Source organism: Python bivittatus, unplaced genomic scaffold (genome assembly GCF_059951505.1).
Source record: "Python bivittatus isolate LINGU-HERP-01145 unplaced genomic scaffold, Pbiv_v1 ctg000080_np1212, whole genome shotgun sequence".
Taxonomy (NCBI): domain Eukaryota; kingdom Metazoa; phylum Chordata; class Lepidosauria; order Squamata; family Pythonidae; genus Python; species Python bivittatus.
This window is the reverse complement of record NW_028277035.1, coordinates 83,785,964-83,808,239: the sequence shown is the minus strand read 5'-3', so window position 1 is coordinate 83,808,239 and position 22,276 is coordinate 83,785,964. Positions and strand designations below refer to the sequence as shown.

Sequence of the window (22,276 nt, the reverse complement as noted above, 5' to 3'; positions counted from 1 at the left end):
CAACAGACAACAGGTACACGTATATGTGAGATATATTAGGGACGGGAGCTGGCTGGATGACTTTGGGCCAGTAGGTCTCTTCCAGCCCAAGGCTAGGAAGTCAAAAACCGTCTATCTATCCCTCTAGCCTACAAACCTTTGAATCCTGCCTTACTAGCCTTAGTCTTTACAAGTGCTTTACTCTGACAAAGTTAGGGTGGGACATCCCTTTAGAATTGTCTTGTGAGGGGGGCCATGGCATTGTTTTATTTGACATTGCTCCAAGGCATTGTCTAGTAGCTCCAGTAGCAGCTTCTTTGCACACATAATCCATGTACTACGTATGTGCTCTTTCAACTTGAAGCACCCAAAGAGGCTACGTGTATATGTAGTACATGCCCCGAAGGATCTTTTGGTTGCTGGAACTGGAGAACAAGAAACACAGATGACACAAACCTTCACAGAGGAGAATCAAATTGCTTTCTTACCTTATTGGGGAGGCTTTGGTTACCTTGCAGTTAAACGCTAGTGTGATAATGTATCTGTTAGCCTTTAAGGTGTCATGCCTTGAAGTCAACAGGGTGCAAAATGAAATTTGGACTCTACAGCTCTCTTTCCCAGCCTAAGAGGAAATGCTGGTCACAGATCAGCCATTTTGTATTTAAGTCTTGTTTGTTGGCAAAATAGCCCTGGCAGGACACGCACGCATGCACACACACAGACAAACACACACAGAGAAGAACTTAAAAAAGAAAAAAGTCCCCCCCCCCAAAAAAACCCCAGTTGCACACCAATTAGAACATCACCAAGTAGTATGAAATATGATGCATGATTGGGAATTTGTATGGGGATATATTGCATATTTATTTTTCACCCGTGCTACAGATACAGAATGAAGTTGGGTGTTTATGTAAGAGGGAGACAGAGGAAGAAGGAAAAAAAAACAGAACAAAATCATGGACAATGTAGAATAACTGTACAATAAAACAGAACAGGGCAATCTTCCCACATCTTTCCTTACTCAGTGATTGCCTTTATAATAAGGTTGTGCACACTGAGACAGAGTCATAAAGTTACCTCTATCTGGTTACTTAAACAACAGGTTTTATTTAGTATATTCATATTCATTTTTGCTACAAATGAGCCCTACTTGGTTACCCAAGTGAAAATGTGCTTTGAACAATGATATTTTCATTAAGAGAAACTGCTGTTCCAATTCTCATACAAAATGCTGTTAACTTTGTTGGCGGCAGAGTCAGTACACTGCCGTGAGAGACTACATTTTTCATGATTGCCTCTCAAATTGAGGGCACCCTACAGTGGGTTCTCAAATCTAAATCAAGTTTAAATAAGCCGATCCCAGGAAATGGGAGAAAGGCCATTATAATCAATAGAGGAAATGTCTATTTAGGTTAGCAGGCCCAGGAACTAGCATGATTAGAAATGGTGGGTTTTATTATCATCCTTATCACCCAATGGCTTCTAGTCTTTATTGGAAGAAACATGACATTTTAACATTTTATTCCCTTTGTTCCAGCAGCCTCCCATGGTGAATCTAACCTTTGCCGCTCAGAAGAGACTTCATATACTATACAAAAGTGTCATGCAGAAAAACTACATGAGTGCAGTTGTAGTGACGGGGGTGCCTAGTGTCGCACCTGACATCAAAGCAAACCAACCAACCAACTGCAAACAAACCACAGCCATGGACTATACTATGCCATTGCATTTGCGGATCACTTTGCCGTTTGGATTCTGCAGCGTTCTGGAACACTGGCATGGATATTAGCCTGATGAAATTACCCACCCTTAAAAAAAAGCCTAACAACCCCAAAACAAAACAACAAAGGAACCTTTGCACAACTAATAGTACACTTATATCTATGTATGTGTTTCTTATAATGGGAAGAAGCAACCTGGGCCTCAGATGTTGTTGAACTGTAAGTTTCAACAACCTTAACTTGGTTCTCTAACTTGCTTTATTCATTTGATTTATACACCATTGTTATAAACCTGCTGCAGCAGCTGGCAGTACCTAACCATTCTTGTCTATTCTTGGAAGCTAAGCAAGGTTGGTCTGGTTAGTCCTTGGATGAGGGACCACCTCAAAAATCCAGGGATCTTGGCTGGACTGGGAAGTTAAAAAAGTGTCCTTGAAAAAGTCAATGACAAAGCACTTCATGAAGATTGGCAAGAAAACCCCTGGATGATGCAGTTGGTGGGGCTTTAGGGTTTCTTTACTTTGTTTGTTTCATAATCAAATGAGTGCCTAAGGCAGTTTATATTGTATATCTCATCCTTCTAATCCATTAACTGTTCCTCAGGGTAGCTGACCACAAAGGAACCAATAAAATATCTAAATCGATATATGAAAACTGTTCCGGGAAGTAAAAGCACTTTAAATAGAAGATTGACTATGGAAACCCCACCCCACCCCAGGGGATGACCACTTTCAATGAACCTGAGAATGATGCTATCAGAAATAGTTGCTCCTAGTAGAGCCACTCTTGTTAATAAGGTCAACAGGGGATATGTGAAACTTAAGACTAATCTGTTTTGGGGGGGAAGGTAGGGAAGGTTGGTGGGATTATACAAGTATCAGAGAAGCCAGCCTACTTAGAAATTCCAAAATGAAATCTGGAAGAAGACAATGTCAGCACTGTTGCTAAGAAAACTGTATTGGGTGCCAAGTGATGTGGTCAGAAGGTACTTTTCTCTCAACTTAGAAGAACATAGAATTTTTATGAGTAGCTCTGTAGATGATGATCTGGACAAATGAAAACCTCCAGGAAGTTTAATCATTAATAGTGCTAGTATTGAAAAAAGGACTCTTCCTTTTTACAAAGACACATAAAACTGGAATATGAAATATGAGAATCATGAGCCAAGGAAAACTAAATTTCTCAAAGACACTAAATTCAGTATTTTAGAAATAAATGAATTTAGGTGGACAACGATTAGTCAGTTTAAATCAGATGATTATGTGATACATCGTTCAAGGCATTGGACCATACAAAGGAATGAAGTGGCAGTGACCCTCAAAAAGGAACCATTGCTTAGTATATTTTCAGACTGTTTCATGTTATGTTTGTGGCTGTTGTTCCAACGTTGCATGCTGCCCAGACTTTTGAGAGAGGGAGGGTTATAAGTACTGTAAAATAAATAAATAAAATGAAAAATACAGTAATGACAGGACTATATCTATTGGAATTAGAGGAAAGCCAGTGAACATAAATGTTATACAAATGTATGCTCCTACTACAGATGCAACAGTGGAAGATACTGAGAAATATTACAGAAATTTGCAAAAAGTGCTAACACAACATGAAGAAACAGCATAGTAGTTCTAATGTGTGATTGGAATGCCAAATCTATAGAAATAATGGAACCTGGAAATACAGGAAAAGATAAGTTAAAAGAATTTCCTTTCCTTTCCTTTCCTTTCCTTTCCTTTCCTTTCCTTTCCTTTCCTTTCCTTTCCTTTCCTTTCCTTTCCTTTCCTTTCCTTTCCTTTCCTTTCCTTTCCTTTTATTCTATTTTGCTTGATGGCAGCACCTGTTTCAAACAATATAAATGCAGACCCTACACCTGGACGTGGAGGACATATAATCTGAATATACGATCAATATAAAGAACAGATTCAGAATACTTAACTGATGCAAAAAAGAACCTGAAGAACTCTTGGAAGAAATTATAAAGGAACTTGAGGACATCCCCTGTGAGTACCAGCAGAAAGAACTTGGATGTTCAGTCTGTAGAAAAGAGAATTAGGGTAGCTATGATACCTATGTCAGGTCATATAAGGAAACTATATGGCAGATGATCAACAACTGTTTTCCATGGACACAGAAATGAGGGCCAGAAATAGTAGGTATAAGTTGCAGCTACTGAAAATTGCTTTAAATGTAAGGAAAAACATCTTAATGGTAAGATCTGTACAAGAATGGAACAGTCTGCTTATGGAGGTTGGGGTTCTTCATCTCAGGAGTTTTAAAGAAGTGGCTAGAAAGCCATCTCTTGAGGATGGTTTAATTGTTTTACCTGTGCATTGAGAAGATCAAGACTAGATGATCCTTATGCTTTCTTCCAACTCCACAATTCTACAATTATATGAAATAAGTAGAGCCAACGTCCAGATAACCATACAATGGCAGCAGAGAGACCAGGAAAACTCTTTGCTTCTTTTTACTGGCTCTTTGGATTTTTCTGCCCACATTTGGTAGCTCTAACATAAGCAACACTGCAAAAAGTGAAGCTGAAAAAAATGTTTCCAAAATTTGAAAGAAGAAAAGATCTAAGTGGCTTTCAGCACAAGTTGCCATCTTCACTAGCGACAGACAGGATGAAAGCTGGAGCAATCAATGGCCAAATGTAGAGTTCCAACATCAAGTGACAAAAGACAACTAAAGAATTCAACTAAGATGGTCAATAAATAGAGGAAAATAATAAGAAAAAGAAAATGAAAGATGTTTTAAGGACTACAGAAAACATTAAAAAATTAATAGCTAATGTAGGGCTACTTAAGAATAATCATGGAGTTTTAATAAAGGCAATGAGGTTAAAGGAAGGTGTAAAGACTATGCTGAAAGTTTTTGCAAAATGTATTGATCCAGAAATATTCCATTTCCAACTGCACTATACCAAATCTCTTCCCAAACAATGCAATTCGGTGAGTGGTTCAGTAGTTTCTAAAAGTAAATCCTGTGACCTGGAAGTAATTTAAGATGTGCCAAGTATTTACTTCCAGAACCTTCCAAACACCTCCAGAATGTTTCCCCAGAACAGAATGATCCGGTTACAAAGATCATCGTGATACTGACTGAAAACTCTTCAGAACTGCTGCCCAATGAAATATGAACTGGGTTGACAAAGAATCTGACCTGGTCAAAGCAGCTTCCAGTATACCATATTGTCCTGTGATCAGGAAAGCCTCTTCAGACAGATCAAGAAGAAATAGAAGAGGTCATTGCAAACTGCTGTCTAGGAATATTTGTTCCTTTCTGCTAAGCCTCTAATCCTGATGAGGTATTCATTTGAATGTGTGAGGTCTTCAGTTCACATAGAGGCCATGAATGTGTCCCCCCAAGCGACCAGAATTTCACAGCACTGTGACCAAATGCTTGTTTTTACACCGGGGTGGCTTATAACAAGATGCTTTGCCCACCTAATGCGAAGAGAGGACTCTTTGGAAAAGACTCTGATACTGGGAAAGATTGAAGGCAAAAGGAGAAGGGGACGGCAGAGGATGAGATGGCTAGATAGCATCACCGAAGCGATGAACATGAAATTGAGCAAACTCTGGGAGGCACTGAAGGACAGGAAGGCCTGGCGTGATATGGTTCATGGGGTCACGAAGAGTCGGACATGACTTAATGGCTGAACAACAACAAGCTTTCTCTGAGAATACACCATTTTCCTGATTACACAACAACTGAAGACCTTCCAAAGCCCACTGAACAGACACAGTTCTGTTTCTAAGAATATATTGGCTTAATGCTCTAAGCTCCAGATCACTTGTATACTGAGAGACATACATGTGCACCAAAATATAGGGGCAATGTATTTAAGGGGTCAATAAGGTCTAAAAATGATTTGCAGGCACAAACACTCTGAATGAGGAGAAGAGCTAGGCAGTATTATGATAAATAATACTGAAATGAACTGATACAAAACCAGAACCATTCTAGTTTTATAAACCAATACAGGCACTCTATACTTATCAGGTTATTCCAACAAAACACACGAGACCCACTAATAATAGCAAGTTTTCCAAATTGCAGCACAGACATTTAAAGGGGCCATTTCTCTATTTACCTAAGAAATCACACTTTTTCCAGGACATTCTCACTTAATAACATCATGGATCATGTTATCAATGGATATCACAGAATTATTTCCTTATAATATCTATGATCACAAATAAAACACCAGACTTCTTGTCTCTGCTGCTTTTATTTCGCAACACCACAACGACAAGAAAAGAAGACATTCCTTCAACTGATTCATGTGTGGGATGAGGATGGGATATCTTTCCCAATCATAATATTTCCAGGTCCTAGAATGCAAAATTCCATTTAGACACATGCTCCCGTGTCTGCAAGTACACTGGTACCTCGGGATACGAACTTAATCCGTTCCGTGACTCTGGGCGTATCCCGAGTTGGTCATAACCTGACGCAAATTTCCCCATAGGGTTCAATGTAAATCCGGTTAATCCGTTCCGCCCTCCAAATTTGGTTGCACCCCGAAACAAATTTTCCCATAAGATTCAATGTAATTACCGTTAATCCGTTCTGGCGTCCGCGGACCACGCGTCAGGGGCGGGAGAACGGCCGGGCGTGGCGCGGCGCGGCGGGAAAAAGGCTGGGCGCGGCATGGCGCAGCAGGAGAAGGGCTGGGCGTGGCATGGCGCGGCGCGGCGCGGTGGGAGAATGCCCGGGTGTGGCGCGGTGTGGCGTGGTGCGGCGCAGCGGGAAAAAGGCCAGGCGCGGCACAGTGGGAGAACAGCCGGGTGCGGCACGGCGCAGCGCGGCGTGAGAACGGCCGGGCGCGGCGTGGTGTGGTGCGGCGCAGCCCGGCATGGCGGGAGAATGGCCAGGCATGGTGTGGCGCGGCGGGAGAACGGCCGGGCGCGGCACGGCACAGCGCAGCGCGGCGGGAGAACGGCCGGGCGCGGCGTGGTGTGGTGCGGCGCGGCCCGGCGTGGCGGGAGAACGGCCGGGTGCCGCACCGCATGGCGGGAAAATGGCCGCGGACCATGTGTCGGGGCAGAAAAATGGCCACAGACCACGTGTCAGGGCGGAAAAATGGCCGTACCCCAAGGCGGAGTTTGCACATCGAGGTAAATTTTTGTGGCCGGAGCTGGTCGTAACCCAAAAAGTTCGTTAGTAGAGACGTTCGTATCTCGAGGTACCACTGTATTATTTATTTCATAGCAACAAAACAATGTATCTATTATTATTCAATTTGCCTTCAACCACTTCAGGACAACTGTTTAGATGGAAAAGGAAAATAATTGCTATTTAATGTAATCATGTATATGTCTGAGGGGAAAATGAACTATGGAAGGCATCTTCAGCAGGGTTGAGCAACCTGCAGCTCCAAGATTCCCTGAGGGAACCTTTTTGCAACCTCTGGAGCCCCTTCTGATTATGATTGCTGAAAATTTCCTGCCGCTTTGGTACAAAAAGCCAACACTAGCATACAGCCTAAAACTGCACAACATATTGCTTAAAAAAAAAAAAAAGATCTAATAGTAAGGACGCATCTAGAGATGTCTGCTTGATTAGGCATACGATTCGTATGGGTCTTGGCTGAACACGCTTGATCATGGTTTCAAATGACAGGAAAAATTCTGAGACACGCTCAGCTGAATACTCAGTATTCTTCATGCTGAATGGATATACTTCTGAAGAGGATCTGGGTATTTGGGGCTAAAGGTGGCCAGCTGGTAAACCTTCATATTGTCAACAAAACACCTATACAATGTTACTGTGCATGTATTTATTTATTTATTAATAAGCTGCCAGGCTCCCAAATGACCCTGTATGGCTTACAGCTATCTAAGTCCATTGAATGAGGTGGAAGTTTAAATATGGCTTATCCCCTTTGTCCATATGCTTATTTCTTTGAATGACCAAATAAAAGATTATGACTTGCTCCTACGTGAGACTCCCAGTAAACTGAAATCCAGATTACTCAAAAGGACCCCACTAAGCCACTTCACTTCAGTTATTCCACACCATCAGATACAAAGTAATCACTGAGGTCACATATTTCCTTCCAAGTGAGTATTTATTTTTATTTACAGTTCCCAGACCAAACTTTAAAATGTAACAATACAACAATGTATCAACCATAAAACCACAATAAATGTGTACAGGAAAACCTGAAACATTTAGCAGTGTGAAGGAGGCACCAAATAACTTGTACAAGTCATGGTTATTTTTAGAAGTTTGGCATTCTTTCTAGAAATGGTTGAAATTTGGTCTCCTAGGAGGAAAACAATGACCTCCTGCTCAGAAGAATAATTAAGATTTCTAACAACAGGTGTCATAAGACTACTGCAAAGCGCTCTGCATGGGGCTACCCTTGAAGAGTATCTGGAGGCTTCAGCTGGTCCAGAATGCAGCCGTGTGAGCTATTTTGGGGGTCCGAAGGACCCATATAGCACCATTGCTCCATGAGCTGCATTGGGTACCGGTTTGCTTCCAGGTCCAATTCAAGGTGTTGGTTATCACCTTTAAAGGTACATGGCATGGGGCCAGGCTACCTGAGGGACTGCCTGCCTCTCCCCCACAACTTCATCCCGTCCCACCCGATCACACAGAGAGGGCATGCTCCGGACCCCCTCAGCAAAAGAACTCCGACTAGCGGGGTCCAGAAGGCGGGCCTTCTCTGTTGCAGTCTCCGCCCTTTGGAATATCCTGCCCCCGGAGGTGAGATTGGCCCCCTCACCCCAGGTCTTTTGGAGGGACTTGAAGACCTGGTTCTGCCATCTGGCCTGGGGTGGGGAGGGAGGTCATTAGATATGGGGTTGGCTAGCCCCCTAGAGGCCTGGTGTTGCTTCCACTGGCCTCCTGGATTTTTCCTCTTCCTTTGTGTAAATGTGTTTTTATAAATTTTAACTGCATATTTATTTATTGTTTTAATATGCTGTAAGCCGCCCAGAGTCCCCCATTGCGGGGAGATGGGCGGGGATAAGTTTGATAGACAAATAAACAAACAAACAAACAAATAAATAAATAAATCTTGTTCTCTACTTGATATATGATGGGCAATCTAACAGTATTTAAGATGCTCTATTGGAATATATAGAGATACAGTTTTCACAGGGGAAGCTGATACATCTGCTGTTGCCACACTAATAGATAACTTTCCAATTTGGGCCAAGGTGAAAAGTCCTCTGTGTGAAATGTGTAAGATGTCAGAAAAGTATCTGGGGATGGACCAAAAAGGGGTATTTTTAAAATTATAATGTAAGTGGGAAGTCTGGTTCTATCTCTTTGAAGGTGTAGATCCCAAATCTTGAGGTTAGAATTGATTTTGTCAGGACTGAAAAGCCAGAATAAGCCAAATCAAGATTGAGTTGTCTTCTTAAGGAGGACTGAAACCTATCTAATGAGGTAAGGGAAACCAAAGACAGAATTTGCTTCAACCAGTTTCTGAGATAGCAGAGTCTCAGGTAGGCCCCAACAGAAATGTACAAAATACAGAATTAAAACAAAAAACAAACCAGAAGAACAAAATAGCCCAACCATTTAAAAATCAAGGAACAGCACTATCCATTAAAAACTTGATAGGAGAGTATATTTCCTATGTGTAGACTAAAAGCCACTAATGATGGGTCTGGTTTAACCTCCCTGGAAAGGAAATTTCATATTTCAGGCTTGGCTGCAGATAGCCACAAACCAAAGGCTTCTAAAATAACTGCTTAACAGAAGCTAAGAAGTAGGGTTGGGCACACTTTGAAAATGACTGGGAAGAAGTGCTTTGAATGTCCTAAAAGTGGGACTGCCAGAGTTCTCTGTGATTAATGAAATCACCTTAATATTTGAGCTTGGAAAAAAAAGGTGCTGCTGGTTTACGAGTCATATTACTGTTCGTGAGTGAATTCCATAAAGCAACAGCACTTTTTCTTTTTAGCTTCTCAGGAGCGTAATGAAATCAGATTGCTTTAATGAATTGCAGAGAGGTGCTGAATTCATAGAGGATCTGAAGCATTTTACACTCACCTCCCCCCAAAAATGTCAAAGAGTGCATAGTCCAATTAAGGCGCCTATAGCCAAAATGTTTTTTGAATATAAGAACATAAAAGGAGCCCAAGTGGATGAGGCCAAGGCCCAGATCAGTCCAGTATTTCATTTCTTATAATGACCAATCAAATGGCTCTGGAGGGAGGGGGCAAGCGGGAGATGGTGCCGCAGTTCTCTCCTGCAGCTGATATTTGTAGGCATGTTGTCACCAGCCAGGATGTAACATTGATTCTGTAAGACTAAATCGCCGGTGTTAGGCCTGCCCTCCATGCATTCATCTAATCTCCTTTTAAAGCCATTCAAGTTAGTGCTCATTGCTACATCTTGTAGTCATGAATATTAGTAATGAATTCTACAAGTTAATTATGTGCTCACAGCACACAATTAATTTAATTCTGGAAGGTACGTTATTCCAGGTCAGACTTTTTGTGCGTCTATTCAAACTGTAACAGCTCTACAGAACCTCAGGGGGAATCTCTCCACCATCTTTTGCCTACTGCTTAAGATGCCGGGGACAAAACTTAGAACTTTCCAGTCCACAAAGCATATCCTCTATGTTGAGTTCCCCTAGGATTCCTTGCCATTGATTCCTTGCTGAGAGGACCTTGCCTGCTAAGCTCCGTTCTAGGCTTTCATCTGGTCCATTGCTTTGATCTCCAGCAAAAAGAGGAGTACATCTCTCTACACACGTTCCTAGCTAACCAACAGTGACGCGGCACAATCAATTCTAAAGCAAATCTTGTACTTTGCCCTCACCAGTTCAATATTTCATGCTTCCTATCATTGTGGGCTTTCTTCATATTGATCGGATCACCTCAAAGCTATTAAGCTTATTAATTAAATGTTGATATTTTTTTTTTCCCTAGGAGATCGGTGTCTAACAAATAAACTCAGAGCGCTCCAAGTGAAAAGTGCCGTAATCCCAAGATTTACAAGTGATTTTTCTCTCTCTCTCTCTTTTATTCCCCATCTGGGGGGGGGGGGGGGAAGCAATCGTAGCCACCTTATGTACCAATTATTGAATGTGAAATAGCAAGCATTCTTTCTTCAAAGAAATCATAGTTGGCACTTATTGCCCTGCAATTTGCTTCAGTAGGGTCAGAAATAAGTCTCAGGGTAATTTTGCAGCTGCCTTGTAATGAGCCTTTTGAAGCATTTGGGTTTGGACAATCACTTGGACTGCTGGTAGCTTGGTCTCCCTGTTTCAGTGGCTTTGATGGTCTCCAGTTCCTGTTCTCAGGATTGCTGCAGTTGTCGTTCATGATTTTTTAAAAAGTGCACATGCAGGTCTCTGAATTCATTTGGGCTGTGCAGTGATCCGGAGTGGAAAGGGAGATTTGAAGGGTGTGTCATATGTCACATCACTTGGCAACTCTGGAGAGAAGCTGCATCTTTTCCTAGGTTGCGCAACTGACGCCATGTGAACCCAGGAAATCATGGTTTGATTTAAGGGAGCGTTAAGAAGTGCAATATGCAAACCCACAACACTCCAAATCACCTTTCCTTCTTTGAATCCGGATCTCTGCCCAGTTCCATTATTCATATTTCAAAACTATGGCTAAGGACTAAACCCCTTTAAGAATATCACTTCGGGGCATTTTATAGATAAATAGGGACCAATGCTCACCCTGTGTAGGACACAAATAAGGAGGAAAAAGTGAATTCAGAAGAGGGAAAATGAAGCCGAAACTAAAGCACCATCTTGTCTTTTTCTCTTGGGAAATCCGTTCAGACGATAATTATTCAAATAAAAGTAAAATTATATCACTCAAGAAAATAGGTGGATCCAGCATAATAACTTCCTTGATGTTTTTGACAGAGTTAGGAATTGATGGGCAAAACACAGTTCTTTGAGTACACGGCACTAGCCCATGTGCTTAAACAGGCTCCTTACCTACAACGTAGCCACCCCTTTTAGGCACACAGCTGGGATATGGTTAAAAAAAAAAAAAAGTCAAGAGGACACCCAGAGCAGGGCAATCAAAGCGATGCCTATTTTTTATGTGCATGGTGAATGTTTTGACCACAGTGAATGCTCCTGCACATGGATCAGCCTTTTGGAAGACCATCTAAGCCATGGCTGCCAACGCTCTAATCCATCCTCCCACGCGCAGGGAAAAGCCTCTGCACCCAAACCCAGAAAATATATTTCTCTCCACACAAATCCCACAAATGTGCACACAAGTCTTCTTACGTGAAAGCTGCTAAATCTGGGCTGCAAAAACTGGGCATCATCTGGAGGCTCATCTGTGTCAAACATATTCTCTTGATGAATGGCACAGATTTGACTGTTTTTGCTGAAAGGAAAAGAACAGCCGTGAGATCTGCCTTTCTTCTCTACTGCCATCAGTAGAGGGAGAGAATAAAAACGGGGGAAGAAAAGATGAGAGGAAGAATAAAAAACAGACTCACTTTAGCTGTATGGTCTCCTTGCTTTCACTCCCTTCATCTTTGTCTCTCATTTGGTGGTTGCCTCCATTTCCACCTCCACCTCCACCTCCACCCCAGTCTCATCTTGACCTTCATTGCTACAACCCTTCCTTGTTGTGGCCATCTGCCTCTTTCTCCCAGACAGAATTCCCATGCGATCCTCCAGCACTTCCTAGGATCACACCTAATAATCCCCAAAATCGATAAGAAGGAAAACCTGCTTATTTTCAGGAGGATGGCTGCCTTACCTGCCTTCTAGCTGTGCCAAGTGGAGCAGTGATGATACAAGACTCACGTTGGTTTGTCAGTATGTCAGCCTTTGCCATTTCTAGACTTCATTGCCTCTTTAATTAAATAGTATAACTGGCCCCAAAGCCCTCCAATCATAATAATGCCTATGACTCATTTACGTCTATTAGAGCCAGTTTGCAAGCAGGTGGGGTCAACCTCCTTCAGGTTTCTTTTAAAAAGAAGAAAAAAGAAACTGAGATAAGAGGGGCACTTCATTTTCAGCAATTAATGTTGCTGTGTGGAAAAACATGAGTTTCCTGCAAAGGGCTAAATATATGATGTATCTTTACATCATGTGTGCTTTAAGGAGAAACTGGTGTAGAAACAAGACTGGGTTTTTTTCTTTTTCTTTTTTTGCTTTTTTGCTTCCAAGAGCAGCACATTTTGCATTCAGAATATTAAAACCATAACCTATTCCTGAGCGACTTGCTCATTTCCTTGATTTAATGCAAAACATCACCTCTTTCCCTTCTCCTTCCCCCCTGACTGTTGCTAAGATTAATATTGCGTATTCATTAGCAATCAAAGCTGCAAGGGTTACACTTTCTCATAACCACACACTGTAAAATGTTCAGATTAAAATGGATTTCTTTTAAATAGCTGCATTTTCTTCGCCATCACCACCCCCAGCTTGGAACGAAACCACTGATAGTGATAACTATGAATAACGAGAAATAATAAAAGTTTTCACAAATATCATATTTCATATAATGCACTTACATCACCCTTTATTATGATATGCAATTTGCTCCTGACCTTTAATTCAGAGGTAGGGAACAGAATGATTGCTACTGTGATTATGAACAGATGAGATTAAGGGAGATCTGAAAGACAGAATGCTGGAAACAGCTTTTACACAACCACTGGCCTTATAATTCAGTGCTGCATTAACCATATGTGTCAGCCTTCCCAGGTAGATCAGACAGGAAACACGATCAGATGAGTTAATTCTCTACTTTATTGCAAGGCTACATTAACAGAATCTTGCAAGTCTGAAAGTACAAGTCTCCCGCCATCTCCTTTACAGCCCGGGAACCTAGGGAGGGTCCCCTCTGAGCCTCTTTCTCCGCCCATTATGCAGCTGCAGGCTATGCCCTCTCTTATCTGACTGTTCCCTAGGCAGCATCTCTTCACCCTGTCTTTCAAGGCCTTTCTCACATACCATTACAATATGGTTTCATGCAAACTTTCAAGCTTACTGTCATATTTTTCACACAGTGAAGGCAAATGAACACCAGGGGTTAGATTAATATTTCTCTCTTCAGGCCATGTCACTTTTGAATATATTCAGCACTAACTGACGCCTGGCAAATTTCCATCATTTTATGTAATTGAACACATATATTTATATTGTTCATAGGCAATTTCTCCGAATGTATGCAACTTTATATATACTTTTCTTAATACACACATTTTTGTATGCAGCTTTCCTACTGAATATCCATTTTTTGCCTGCCATGTTCCCCTACTATTGTCCTACAATTAGCTTTCCCTAAAATACAAATCTTTGCATGCAATACTGAGTTAAGCGGTGCAACACAAAATTGGGAGAATTGTGCATCTCAAAGAATTACAGCATTCTGAACTTCAGATTACTCTAGGACAGTGTTGTCCAAACTTGGCCACTTTAAGATGAGTGGATTTCAACTCCCAGAATTCCCCAGCCAGCCATGCTGGCTGGGGAATTCTGGGAGTTGAAGTCCACTCATCTTAAAGTGGCCAAGTTTGGACAACACTGCTCTAGGACATGAGACTTTAGTCAGTTCATTGAAAAGCACATGCCAAAATAACGTTTCCTGCATTGGTCCTCAGTACAAGGGCAACATGTGAATGGCAAAGCATATTGTTCACATAATATACCCATCAGTACAGATGATTCTTCCACCTTTTTTCAAATGCCTGCATGAGATATGTAAATCTCCTGGGATATACGTTGATGCAGGATGGAGACGATCTCGAAGCCCAGTCCCCATTAATGAAGAAGTATATATTAGATCTTAACCCAGCTTCCTAAACTGTAAAAGGACAATCAAAATTAGCACAGATGTTTTTATCTATTTAATTTAACAAAGATACCTAACAAGTTTGGGGCATTTGGATTTATGAAGGAGGGGAAAAAAGACTATGGAGTGTCATAATAGAAGCCCGTAACATTACGCACTGGATGAAGAAAGTGGAGATTAGAAGGAATGTACTTTCTTTCCAAATAGTAGCTCTCAGGGTCACTCACTTAAATTGATTGGCAGTAGATTCAGAAAAGACACAGAAAAGCAAAGCACTTTCTTGCCCAGGATATAATGTATGGCATTCATCACTAACAGGTGTGCTGATTTAGACAGTTTATAGCTCTATCAATGGCTCTTACCCCTGATAGCTATATGAATGCTCCCTATTAAGAACATGAAAAGAACCCCGCGAAGCAGATCAAGGCCATTATAACCCAGCATTCTGTTCCCATAGTGACCAATTTGATGCCCATGGGACAAGTGGTATACGAGAGCAATTTGCACCCTCCTGCTTTTGTTCCCCAGCCACCCTCCGTGAGCAGCATGAAGGAAAGAGATCGCCATTTTCACTTCTGCCATCAATAGCCTTATCTTCTATGAATTTATCTAATTCCCTTTTAAAGATGCTCAGTTTGGAAACCATGAGTACATCTTGTAGTAGTAAATTCTATAGCTTCATTTTTATTTGCCGAGAGTCTTATCTCATAAAGGTTCACTAGATTCTGCTGGGTTCTCCAGAGAACCTACCCAATTATGGTACAATTGTTACATTTCCCTATATGCTTGGCAATTTTGTTGCTGAAAAAAAATGCTGGGGTGACTTGACTTGGATATGAAGCTAGTGCACAGTGAACACAATGTCCAGCAGAAGTGACATGATCTGCTTTGGCCCTTGGAATGGATCTCTGGAGGCCTCACTCTGCCTCAGAGGATCTGATCCACCTTGACCAGCCACTTCACTTCAGGGCAAGGGGTTTCTGTACAATTATTGCACGTGGGTAGAAAATCATGGAAAGGAGAATGTTGCTTTATGCATCTTCTTCAGTGTGGTGAATTGACTGAATCACCTGCCAATCAAATCACCCCATTGCCCCTTTGTGCTGCCTTAGTCACTGTGTTATGCTATTAGACTTTGTAATTCATACTGATGTTTGTCCTTCCCTTTGAATTACCATACCAGCTGGGATCTTTGTGAACTATTCTCAAGAAATTAGCTTTGTTCATCTAGCATATTGTGTCCATGTGGATTTTTTAAATCAACTGCAGTTGTTAGTGGAAACACGTGCAATATATGTGTATGTCATGAATGCCCACATTTCATATTTTCCGGTATGTAGTCGAACAATGCAAGCGCACACAGATGGAGATTCTAATATTTAATCAAGGTCACACAGAAGTTTGAGCTAAAACAGAGGATTAAATTTAAACCTATCGAGACTCATGCATATTCTGTGGACTCCAGAGAGCTACATATGCAGGGTCATTTATCTAAACGGGCAACTCTGCTTATTCTGCACAAGGCACACGTACCTACCACAGCAAAAGCCGAGGCCAGGTAATCTAAGCCATGACCAAGTCTGATTGTTCCCTTTGTACAGGATAGTCAATGTTGCAGTAGGATGTTACAGTATGGCTCTACTCCTATGAAATACATCACAGTAGCTGTCGTAAGTCATAAATTATGGACACTAGTAATCATACTGAATAATGCAAAAAGAGTGTAAGATGAGTATATTAACCTATTGAGGACATAAGGCCAATAATGCAGAGAAGAAAAATGTGTGATATGAACGGGTGTCAGTGCTACTTGATTAATCTAGATGGGGAAATCTCAGTGGGAGGGAAGCTTAGCAAAATCTCAAGAAGAACAAATTTTGGTATTTCAAATGGCAGGGAAGTGACAGAAAATCTCTATCTATCCACTGTGTTACAATAATAGCCTAAAGATACACAACAGACAGTTCAGAGGTGTTGGAAATGGAAGATGCTTTATAACAAGTTCTAGTGGGAGTATACATTGAGCAAAAAGCAACAGAGGAATGTACACCTAGATAGAGTCACAATTTGCTGTCATAAGACAGAAAATGTCTTTCTAAGGTAGGTTGCTTGCTTCAACAAACATTTGTCATCAATTTGTCTCAATCATCCCATCCGTTCTGTAAATAGTGGCCGTGCTGCATGTGCGCAGAAATGGTCACTTCCAAGCAAAGTACCCTGAGGGCTTATTTGAAGCAAGGTTTCATTTCTACTTATTTATTTACTGGTATTTATGGACCTCTATGTGGCTGCAGAAGGAGCACACCAAAACAGAATATCTCAAATATGAGAAACAATACCGTAATCAATCCACATAGCATAATAAATAATAGATACCTGTAATAATCCTAGGGCCCAAAGGCCCATTGAAACAGAATGGTTTTAAAGGCCATCCTGAGTGAGAGGAAGGTAGAAGGTATTATCAGGAAGGTCTGTCTCCTAGACTAGACCCTCTATCAAGTGAGGATGGTATCCTTAGCAGGTCTTCTTTCAGTGTTCACACAGGATAGGTAGTAGACTCATACTTGACAAGGTGGTACTTGAGAAATCTTGGTACCATGCCATATAGGGCTTTCTAGATGATAACCAGCACTTTGAAAAGGCCTGGAAGCATAGTAGTACCCAATCCAGAAACCTCAAGGTGTGGAGTCCTTGGTGCTCTCTGAGCTTGATTGTTTGCTCGCAGATGTTTCATTATCCAACTAGGTAACATCAACACCTGACTAGATGACACTCACTAGCACAGATGATGTTACCTAGTTGGGTAACAAAATGTCTACAAGTGAACAACCAAGCTTGGAGAGGACCAAGGACTCCACATTTCAAGCCTGAGCTACAGATATTCTCTTCTATTGGAACTGCAAGATGTGTATAACTCTGTAATGATGGTTTTCCTTAACTAGCAGTCAGGCTACCGCTTCCTGCACCAGCTGTACTTACAAGCCATCTTCAAAGGCAGACCCAGGATTTTGAAGTACTTTGTGGAAGTACTTCAAAGGAGAGCTTCACTCAAATATCTGTCAAAACTAAGCACTCTTTCAAAGATCTACAAGATCTACTTATTTACTTATGTCATGCAGTGCACTAAACTCTTGCAGATGTAACAGTCCTTAATAATTAGCCAAAAGCATGCAGTCAAAATAAACTAGGCATACTGGATCTGGACTACAGAATTTGAGACAGGCATTAGATGGCAACAAAGGGTTAGAAATTTATTGTTGCCATCCAATGGTCATCCAGATTTTTACAGCCCAGATTTGGTAACATTGTTCTTTTCAACTCACGGCATTATTGCAAATAAATTATGTAAAAGGACCCAGGACTCTTGTCTGACTATCAACCCATCAGCAAGATAACTCCAAAAACAGAATAAATTGGATTCAAAATTGGGATGGGAAAAGAAACTGACAAAAGAAAGGCTGAATTTGAACATGGGCCCAATCTGGGTGGGGGCTGTGGAGAAAAAGAATTTGGAAAAAATATCCTGGTCCATCCCCTGGAGTTTTGAATGAATCAGAAAGTTGGTGACTCCTCTATTCTAATTCTCTTTCCTCCTGCCCAGTCATGTGACCTACAGTGGAGCTGTTTTATTTAGTTAATTAATTAGCTAGCATTATTAGGACAGGGTTGGAAACAGTTTCAGAAACCACACTTCTCCATGCATTCTGTACCTTGCTCACAAGGGGAAATAAGGCTGAATGTACAGATAAATGAGATTCCATGTGTACACAAGTTTGAGCATAAAGTGGTATTCAAAGGATTTAATTTATACTACCAGCTGCTTTCCAGATAACCCTTCAGCTGGCTGGCAAGCCTGGAAACTTTAGAGGATCTGTTTGCTGAACACCTGCTTTTAATTCAGCCTCAGATGTTTAATTTTAAGCCCCAATAAATCACCAGGACCTGTAATTCCCTTATGGGAGCTGCTCCATCTTAAGCATGGAGACAGTTCTCTGAAGCTTTAATGCCAAGCAGTTATTATTTGATGACACACATTTCAAACAACATAGCCTTGTTGTGTTATTTCCAAGGGCTGCTTAATTTATCTAGGGCCAGAGAAGCTGCTCGGTAGCTGCATCAACAAGGACAAACCCAGTTGTGAAATGAAGCCAAATCCACTCCCCCATGATGATGATTACGAGAATACCAGCTCTTTCAAAAGAATGAGGAGGTAGCCATTTTCCTCTATGCAAAGTAGCTGAGGAGGGGGATTGGCCTTATTTGCATATGTAAACAATGCCTGCATTTAAAAATAACCCTGCAGGCATACATTACCAGGCTGCTACGTGTCCACAATGTGGGCTGCTATTTAAATAACATCGCTTGTCACCTGACCTTTTGGGCTGTTTGTTAAAGGGGCATAAAAACATAATGAACCGGAAGCTGCACCATTCTTTCTTCACCGTTCTGTCTACCAATGGAGCAGAACAAAGAGACCGATTCAGTGGTTGAGGGTCTTTTTTTCTTTCTGATAACCCAATTTGCCTACCTCCCCCCCCCCCCGCCCCCGGCCTTTCTTTCAAAAATCTGCTCCTCCATTTCTACAGCTTTGCCAGTTTATCCCCATGGAGGCCTGCTGTCTTCAGCCCCAGATTCTTCATCTTCTCGGAGTCTCCTTTTCCTTTTTTAGTAATGTTTTTAAATGGATGTTTTATGTATTGATATATATTTATGGTTTTAATGTTTTGCGTGAATCGCCCAGAGTTCCCCCATTGGGGGGAGATGGGTGGGGGAGAAATGTAATAAATAAATAAATAAAAATACATATCCTCACTCCTCTCCTAATGTGTTTTTTTATTTATACCTGCTTTTTAATGAAAACTTTTCATCCCAAAGGGGGGCATAACATACACCGAAAGGCCGTAACACTGCTGCAACAAACCCACAACATTATGAGACGCTGCGTAATAAGAATAATGCACTAAAAGTATAATAGCAGAACTACCAGGGGGACAAGGCACAAAAGCCATAGCAATATGGTTTCAATTAAATGCTTCGTTTTTCACTTGGTATGGACCATGTACGTAGTCTGAACACACAACAAGGAGGATCGGCCGTATTCAAGGCTCCTTTGGGTCATCGCAGAACAAATGTCAAGTCCACAAAGTCCAAACCCCAATTCAGAAGAATTCTCATGAAACCAGGCCTGGTTCAGATAAATGCTCCTTATTGTGTGGTACATGCAGCTTGAAACAAAACATTGCTAAAACTAAAGCCTTGGAAAACTTCCCTCTATTTATCCCCCTTCCCCTTGTTGCCCTGGCGCCTCAATTCCTTTTCACCAGGTGGTGACCTCTTTCCTTCCTCCCACAGATACATAGCTCCTTCCTGGCCATCAGGCCCCCACTGGCCTTGCCTGCAACCAGGTCCGGCCTCATTGGCCATATAAGGTTAAGCTCCTCACCATCTCCCATTACTACTCCTATTACAACCATTAACTACTAGCCCCCCTCCCTAGTCACAATTAGCAGAAGCAAATCAATCAAACTCCCATTGACTGCTATGCTTTGTAAATTAACAATTGTTGGTTGATGCAGGTTCTGATAACAAATCTGCGGCAATGCAGCACCATCAAAATCTCACAACAAAACCAACAAGATGCCTTTATTAAAGTACAATTAGTGTGGCTATAATGCCAGTTTTGTATGGCCTTTTATAGATATAGGCCAGGGTAAGCAAGCCATGGCCAACGCGTCACACGCACTTCTCCAGCATCACATCTGTAGCCTCAAGTTCATGGTCTGTTTTTGAACAACATGATATTTTAGCCAACAATGGTCAAAGAAGAGAGATTAAGGGCACACTAGGCCTCTGTGAGGGGAAACACACCCATTCTTACCCTTTAACACACACACACCCATATACACACCAAGCATAGATGCCTGTGGCAAGTGACAACGGCATCAAATTGACAACACATGCACCATGATGCTATTGTGGATGGTGCAATTATGTAATGGCATGGCGACATCTGTTTGAGGTTGCATCAGTTGTGTTGTGAATCATGTGCCCCATTCCCCCCGTACATCCCCATGTGTGTGCTGACTCCAAACAACCCACCATTACATTGTGAAAATGTGGCAGTAAAACGTTCCACTTTTGCTCATTTTTGAATCTGAAAATGCTTGACATAAGAGTAATATGTGCTAAACCTCTGTGAATCTCCTCCCTACCCCCAAAATACCTCCAAGTGTACTGTACCTTTGAACTAGCCTTGTCTGAGTTAGGACTGGCTAAAGAGAAAGGAACAAGGGCCATTTTTTAATATTGCAGCTGGGCTATTTATTTATTACTCATTGGGAACTTTAGAAACTGATGGTCTGCTCCCAAACACAATTCAAAAAATTGATCCCTACCTTGATTTGGGCCTTGAGTCTCTAATATCTAAATCGGGGGTGAGAAACTGGTCCTATTGTTATAGCATCCCTCATCATTTCCCATGCTGGTTTAAGGATGCTAGGAATGATAGTTTAGCAATCTTTGGATGATCGCAGGTCCTCCATTCCTGACCTGAAAGAATATTTGTTTCCATACTAGCCTACTGAGGAAGGAACTGAGGTGTCCTTAGGAGATTCCTGAGGTATTTCTCTCAGCCAATGGTCGAGACTGAGGAAAAGCTACCCTGGCTGCAACAATTTCTTTATGAAGCTCAAACTTTATCAAATCTTTAGCATCTAACAAATACATTTTTATTCTCCTGGGTCTTATAACATTTGCCATTTCATTTGTTTGTGTTTCATTAGGATTTCAAACCAAACCAACCATACCCAAAAAAAAAAAAAAAGAGGGTAGAAGAATGGCGTATGCTGCCCTGATTTTCTGGAAGAAAAGGAAAAGGTATAAAAGAAATTAATTAAAAATGCTTTAAAATGGCTCGCACAGATGCCTACTGAAAACTAGGCCTTTAATTTGAACCAAATTGCTGCATCTCTAATGACTGTTCTTGCCCCGGTTTTGACATTTTCATAAGTGGCTGCAACTCTATGTGTTTAATATATTAGTCTAATTCCGTAGGTTTGATATTTTGTTATTTTATGAGTTTGACAGAGTGTTGCAATTATGGTACCCCATTTTGTGTTATAATGAAAAGCAGGTTTAAAATTTATTTCATTTGATTTCAGTGCCACATGACCCCAGTGTGACTCTGGGCGGCTAATAAATAAATAAATATGGACAACCGTTGCCAAATATCCTAAGTTTAGTTTATTAATTTGGGGGGGGGGGGGCAGGATTACATGACTTCATTCAGCAGTGCTTCTAATTGCTACATTCCAATGTGACAATCAAAGTTGATCTGTGCATATCTAGATCTCTACGTGACTATTTCCCCAGGCCTTGGAGCAGGGTGATGGGTGAGCATACGTAAGACTTTGTTTACTATGATTTTGTTCTGTTTTAGGGAGTCTTTCTGGATGCATTGTCATTTGTTACTTTTGGCTTTTTATTATGGAATGTGCCTAGAGTAGTTTGGAATTGGGCATTTTTTTAAAAAAATGTGCAAATAAATAAAAGAGAGAGAGATTTTTTGATTTGTTTTCAAAAGTCTCTCTTTAAAACTGTGTTTCTCTCTCTCTCTCTCTCTCTCTCTGATGATGTTGACAATCATTTTCATATATCCGCTCATAATGGGGTCAACAAGAGTCATTATAATGATAGGCTTCATTAAAAGTCCATAATGTTACCTTAATGGAGGAAGTAGTAATAGAGTTCTCCTGAAAGTTTTCCACTGAATTAACACTGTTGAATAACCTTAGTGGGTGGTTTAAATATTTTTTTTTA

The 22,276-nt window shown here is 41.2% G+C and overlaps 1 protein-coding gene and 1 long non-coding RNA gene across 26 annotated transcripts in view; one reads left to right on the top strand and one right to left on the bottom strand.

The window, feature by feature from the left end:
• The window catches only part of LOC148216754 (uncharacterized), a 74,487-nt gene extending 68,571 nt beyond the window's left edge, over positions 1-5,916 (top strand). For 12 of the 16 annotated variants that reach the window (XR_015794980.1, XR_015794978.1, XR_015794975.1 and 9 more), the window contains one exon: positions 1,517-5,916. This is a non-coding gene — a long non-coding RNA (uncharacterized LOC148216754). The remainder of the gene's footprint in view (positions 1-1,516) is intronic. The other 4 variants (XR_015794981.1, XR_015794988.1, XR_015794986.1 and 1 more) reach the window with 1 other exon arrangement.
• FHIT (fragile histidine triad diadenosine triphosphatase) overlaps positions 1-22,276 on the bottom strand; it is a 1,182,997-nt gene that overhangs the window by 42,654 nt on the left and 1,118,067 nt on the right. The window lies entirely within an intron of this gene.